The sequence below is a fragment of the Mus caroli genome, chromosome 10 (assembly GCF_900094665.2).
Source record: "Mus caroli chromosome 10, CAROLI_EIJ_v1.1, whole genome shotgun sequence".
NCBI classification, from domain to species: Eukaryota; Metazoa; Chordata; class Mammalia; order Rodentia; family Muridae; genus Mus; species Mus caroli.
In genome coordinates this window covers 65,511,173-65,517,316 of record NC_034579.1, presented here as the reverse complement: position 1 = coordinate 65,517,316, position 6,144 = coordinate 65,511,173, and positions in this window count along the sequence as shown.

Genomic DNA, 6,144 nt, shown 5'->3' with positions numbered 1-6,144 from the left:
TTATTAAGCAACATGATCCCTGTGGTGTTGTTAAGGAATCAGCATCAAAGCTAAGATGACAACGTACTTACAAACTCTACCCAGTGGGCAGACTAAAAATGCAGATCTTTGTAGCTAAAACCCACAAGTACTGATCCTTTTCCAGGTCTCCTGAAACAATTTACAACCCTGTGTGGATACAGTGTGTATTTACTCTCTCTGCACAATCTCTAAGCTTCCCAGTAAAGCCTCAGGTATACATAGTGGCAAAACAACAGACTCCATCTTAAACAGGGTGAAAGTGAGGACAGACACCAAGCCTGTGCTCTCTGACCCCCACAAGTGACCAAGCCAGCTCAGTCAGCCAACAGGGTCTCAGCGGAGGGAGTGAGTGAGGGCTGGAAAGACAGAGATACTTACACAACACAATAACACGACTCCAGCCGGTGCTGAGGCTGAAGCACCTTTAGTTTTTTCCCAGTTTGCTTTTGTATCCATCTAGGTACATCCAAAAAAACATGGTCAGCTCTTAAATCAAAGACAAAGTAATCAGGCAAGGCGATAAACAAAAAGATCACTCCTGGTAGTCAAGCAAAGCGGTAAACAAAGCCCCATCGTCACTGTTTCTAATACTCTTATCTGAGCCTACTTCCTTGCCCGAGCCCAGTAACAGATGCTAAATTCCTAGAAGTGGCACCAGAAGCTCTCAACACACAAGCAAGCACCTTCACTCACACACATGAAGAAGAGTACATTGGTAAGGACATGGGAACCTAGCCCTTTAAAAGGCATGACCGGAATGATGACATCATCACCACTGCACAGACCCCACTGAGCAGAGCTCACCTTCCTGACCACCAAGCTGAGAATCTAGGAGGTGGACACCGTATAACGGGCCTCAAAGATTCATCGTGAAAGAGGGGCTTCCAGGGCTACAGAAGAGACTGAGAGTGGTCTGTGTCCTCTAGTGAAGGATAGACTGAAGTGATAAACCCCTTGCTCAGTTCTCAGAATCTGTGGAGGATTCGGTCCCTGTAAAATCCTCCAACACATCACTGGAGATAAAGAGTTTTCTACTGCTTAGAAGTCTGGACCTGAGGAATAGGTCAAAAGTAGCTTTAGATGGCTAAATAAACGCCAAAAAAGTATGATGCAAATCTTCCTTTATGAGATGCATGTTAACTATCTTTAGTCTATGTTCAATTACTCTGGGAGATATTAAGAGGCCTAGTGCTGGGGTTAAGGTTCTTGTACAAGACCAGAGAACTTACTCTATAGAAACCTCCATAATCCTGTACTGTCTCCATTGTGCTAAGGATACAAGGAGAGGCCATTTGCAATCCAGGAAGTAGGTCCTCACTAGAACCTGATCATGCTAACACCCTTGATCTCACACCTGCAGACTTCCGGACTCTGAGAAAATACCTACCTCTGGTTTCAGCCACCTCTCCTATGACTCTTCATAATGGCAGCCTGAGATGAGACATCAGTACTATACTCCATCCTCCCAGAGTGAGAGCAGCACACGACTGTCTGTCTGTCCCCGTCTTCAACAGCCTTGTTGCTTAGTCATGAGTACTAACTACTGAGTGATGTATACCACTGAGAGCTTAAAAGAACAAATATAAACTCCCTTCCCCCAATACACACATGTGTGCACACACATGCAGGCACATGCACACACACACTCATACGTGTGTACACTCAAGAATGCATGCACATGTGCACATATGCATCCACACCCTTAAGTACACACATAAACATACATGCACACACACATACACATGTGAACACATGCGTACATATACATCCACGCACTTAAGTACATGCACAAACATTCACATGCATGTGTGTGCAAACACAGAAAGCTCTGCTCCATGCCAGATGTGCATTTGAAAGCGATGTCAATGACTGTCCCAACTTCGTGCTTTCTAGCTTGTCAGGAATGGACTCACTGGCTCTCTTGTCCCTCCTTCCTTCCTCTACCTTCTCTCCTTGTGTGTGTTTGTGAGACTGCACATGCATGTGTGCATGCCTTCCGCTACTTCCAATTTCAGCAGCTAAGGTTTCCAACTGTCATTCCCTGATGGCCTCTGTGGTTTCAGAACCTTGGACAGCGCTTTATTCCGCTCTCCAGGAACCTGTCCTTTTTTGTTGTTATTTGGTCGGTTTGGGGCTTCAGATTAAAATATAATTACATAATTTTCCTCCCTCCAACACTTCCCACATACATTCTCACTCTCTCAAACTCATGGCTTGTATTTCTTTAATTGTTCTTTTTTATGTACACACACTCATATTCTGTGTGTATATATGTAAATCCCTAAACATAAATATAATGTTCTATTTCAGGGATGGCCACTTGATATTGAATAATTGTGAGGCTCTTCCCCACCCCTGCACGCTACATTACTTAGTTGCCTATAGTTCTTTGTTTAGGAAGGCCTATGAGATTCCTCCTACCATCTCAGAATATTTACTAGTGTTTTCTTTCATCCTTATGCAGCCATGTTGATGGGTCTTCATTGGTGTAGCTTCTCTGCCGTCTCCAGGAGATGCAATCTCACAGCAGACTTCCTATTAATCTGGCTCTTACACCCCCTCTTTGGTTATGACCAGTGATCTTTAGTTGTGCGGTGTGTGTGTGTGTGTGTGTGTGTGTGTGTGTGTGTGTGTTTGTATGTGTGTGTACATGTGTGTGTGTGTGTGTGTGTTTGTGTGTGTGCACTGGTTTGGATAGTCATTTGTTCTGTGCATTTTGATGAGTTGTGCTTTTCTGTAATGGTGGTCTCTGTTTATTATAAGCTTGTTTGATGAAGAGTGAGACCTAGAAGTATACATACTTAGAATTTGATGGATAACTATGTTGGCTTAGTAAGATGGTAGTTCTACGTTCTTCTCCAAGGTCCATGACATCATTAGCCCTGAATAGTTTGCTAAACTTCTGTAGCAGACATGATTTCCCTCGTGTGAAGCAGGTCTTAAGTCCACTTAGAGAGCTGTTGATTACTTCCAAGGTGTGCATGCCACCACTGCAGCCTTGGGACCATCATGCCACGCTGGTCATTATTTTAGTTCAAAGACATGGCTGGGTAGGACCATGGCTGGGTAGGACTATTGGCTGCATTCCTCACTTGGAAACTTGCATGGCATCTTCTGTTGTCAGAAAAGCTATTCTTTAGAGAGGAGACTTTCATGACAAAACCACATTGGATCCTCCAGGTCCTGTGTCTGAAGTATGTAACCAGAACCACAGAGAGCAACTGCTTGTAACTCCAGCTCTTGGAACTTCAGCGCCTCCTTCTGGCCACAGCAAGTACCGACACTCATGCACACATGCTCTCACGCAGACACATAACCGTATAAAACAAAAGGTAAAATAAACAAGTTCTTTAAAAAAAAATAGAGGCAGGACGGGGATCTAAATTGCGCTATTATGTATTATATGCGCTCCTATTTGCATGACTCCGATAAAATTGCTGTTTCTCTGAATGGTTTTTCCGCAATAAAACGCTGCTTTCTGAGAGTACTGTAAGTATAAAACTCACTCCATCCCACATGGATGAATCTTTGGTCTTGAACTCCACGAAGCCAGACAGCTTGCAGAGTCTCCTGCAGAGAGTCTCTCAAGGCTGAGGCCAGATAACCCGGTGCCCTGGACTTCGTCCTAGGCCTGCAGGAGTTACTGCCTGTGCTAAGAAGAGAACAAGAAAGGAAAACGGTTCTCATGGGAAGTCAGGGTTTTTTTCAAGCACGTTTTTACAGTATTTTGAAACTTTATGTTAACTTTTTGGTTTTTTTGTTTGTTTTTTGGTTTTTCGAGACAGGGTTTCTCTGTATAGCCCTGGCTGTCCTGGCACTCGCTTTGTAGACCAGGCTGGCCTCGAACTCAGAAATCCGCCAGTCTCTGCCTCCCGAGTGCTGGGATTAAAGGCGTGCGCCACCACACCCAGCTTTATGTTAACTTTTTAAAATTCAGTAAGTAAATGCACACACTCAAGAGAAAAGCTAACCTAAAAGGAAACCCCTCGTTGATTTTTCCAAAGATAGTCGGCGCTCTATTTTCATGTATTGCTCCGTTTTTAGTCTCTGAGTCACTAATCTGCTGTTTCCTCAACCCTTGTAAATCTGTAAATATAACTGGTGTCGTGAGTCGGGGGAGAGCTTTTCATTTCATGAAGGTAGACTAGACACCGAATTCTGGCACCAGCTAGGCGTACCTAAACATCCCGGGCTCCAAAGGAACTCTCCTGGAAAGGAAAAGCATCAAACACAGGGAGTCAGAGGCAGGAGGATCTCTGTGAGTTCCAAGCCAGCCTGGTCTACAAAGCGATTTCCGAGGCAGCAGGGGCTCTGGTACACAGAGAAACCCTGTCTCAAAAAATCAAACCAAAATTGATTGATTAAAATCTGGACATCTTATCTGAGAATATTTATATAGTAAGAACTTTATATGAGCTCGTGGTTAATATCTTAAGAGTGGCTTTTAATGATAGTCCACAAATATTAGAAGCTGGTTAGCATCCTTGTGGTAGAACTTTTCAATCTGAATGTCAGCAACACCTTATCAACTTTCAACTTGCAGTACACATAATCACCACTAGGTGTCACTAGGGTTTTTCCAGAGGAGGGAAGAGGGAGCCGCTGTTACATTCATTAAACAGGGCTTTACAAGGTTACATTAAATCGGAAATTTATGGGTGAAGGAAATCTTCTAAAACAAGACTTTGGAGCTTACATATTTAAATTTTAAAAATTTACTAAAAATATCTTGAATTAATCTTAGTAAAGCTATGGGGTTCCCACACACAGAGACACTTTCTATCCCTGGTGAGCCTTGAGAACTAACGTATGTGCGTAAGAAACGTCCTTACTTATGTGCAGGTTGACATTTTATATTTATATAATCTGGCCGCACTCCCAGCATTCCACTTTTTCTCCTCTCAGAGCTGCCTGGCAACATCAGAAAACCATCGTTGTGTCACAAATATAACTAATTAGCCAGTATAATTCGGCGCACATTTAAAACATCTGTTCCTGGGTATGCAGTACTCCCCAGTGGGAACAAGGCAACCCTCATTTTTTCACCTCTGCCATGCAGGGTACCTCCATGGGTTCCAGGAGCCAAGAAACCCGTACTTTTCATTTATGTGTTATTTTCTGCATTTAATTCTATTATAGATTTTTCCAGCCACAACAGCACGTTGGACAGTGTTTGTTTGTTTGTTTATCCATTTTAGAAATCTATCAAATATCCTAGAGAGCTGAAATGAGCAAATTTTAAATCTAGTTTAAACTCCTTTGTAGAAATGACCTGTTTGGCAGCTATATAAACTGAGATGTATAAATAATAATAATAATAATAGTAATAGTAATAAAAACAAATGCCTAACTTAGATTCTCATCCTGGCTGATTCTTTGTTTGTTTGTTTTTCAAGACAGGGTTTCTCTGTGCAACCCTGGCTATCCTGGAACTCACTTTGTAGACCAGGCTGCCCTCGAACTCAGAAATCCACCTGCCTCTGCCTCCCAAGTGCTGGGATTAAAGGCATGCGCCACCACGCCCAGCATCCTGGCTGATTCTTAACTATTAACAGGACCTTAAACAAACCATGATGGCCTTTTCCTGAAATCCTTTCTCCATTGTTGAAAGGAATTGTTCAAAACTGGGCTTGGTTTCGATTGGTGAAGCATGGTCAGCACTTGGACGGTAGAGGCAGGAGAATTAAAAGTTCAAGGTCATCCTTGCCTTGAGTACAGGGTAAGTTTGAAACCAGCCTCAAAAAGGCAAACCTACCTTAGGATAGCTGTGACGACAACTAGAAACAACACATTCGTATTGTTTTGACTCCGACCTCTGTCCCCAGCTTTGTGGTGCTAGTCTGAGGGCTGTGCAGCCTTAGGGGGCGAGGCTTAGATGAACACCAGGGGCATCATGGGAAGGGACATGCACAGTAGGGAAGGGGTTCTGTAACTTGAAAACTACCAATCAAGACAGAGAGCCATCCAAACTATATCCCCAGTAACCTAATTCTCCCTTCTCTTGAACCCCACCCACCCAAAACAAAGCCCCAAAGACGGCAAAGAGAAAGGTGCTTGCCACTAAGCCTCAGGCATACAAGTTCAACATTGGTTCTCAACCTTCCTTTTTTTGTTTTCTTCAAA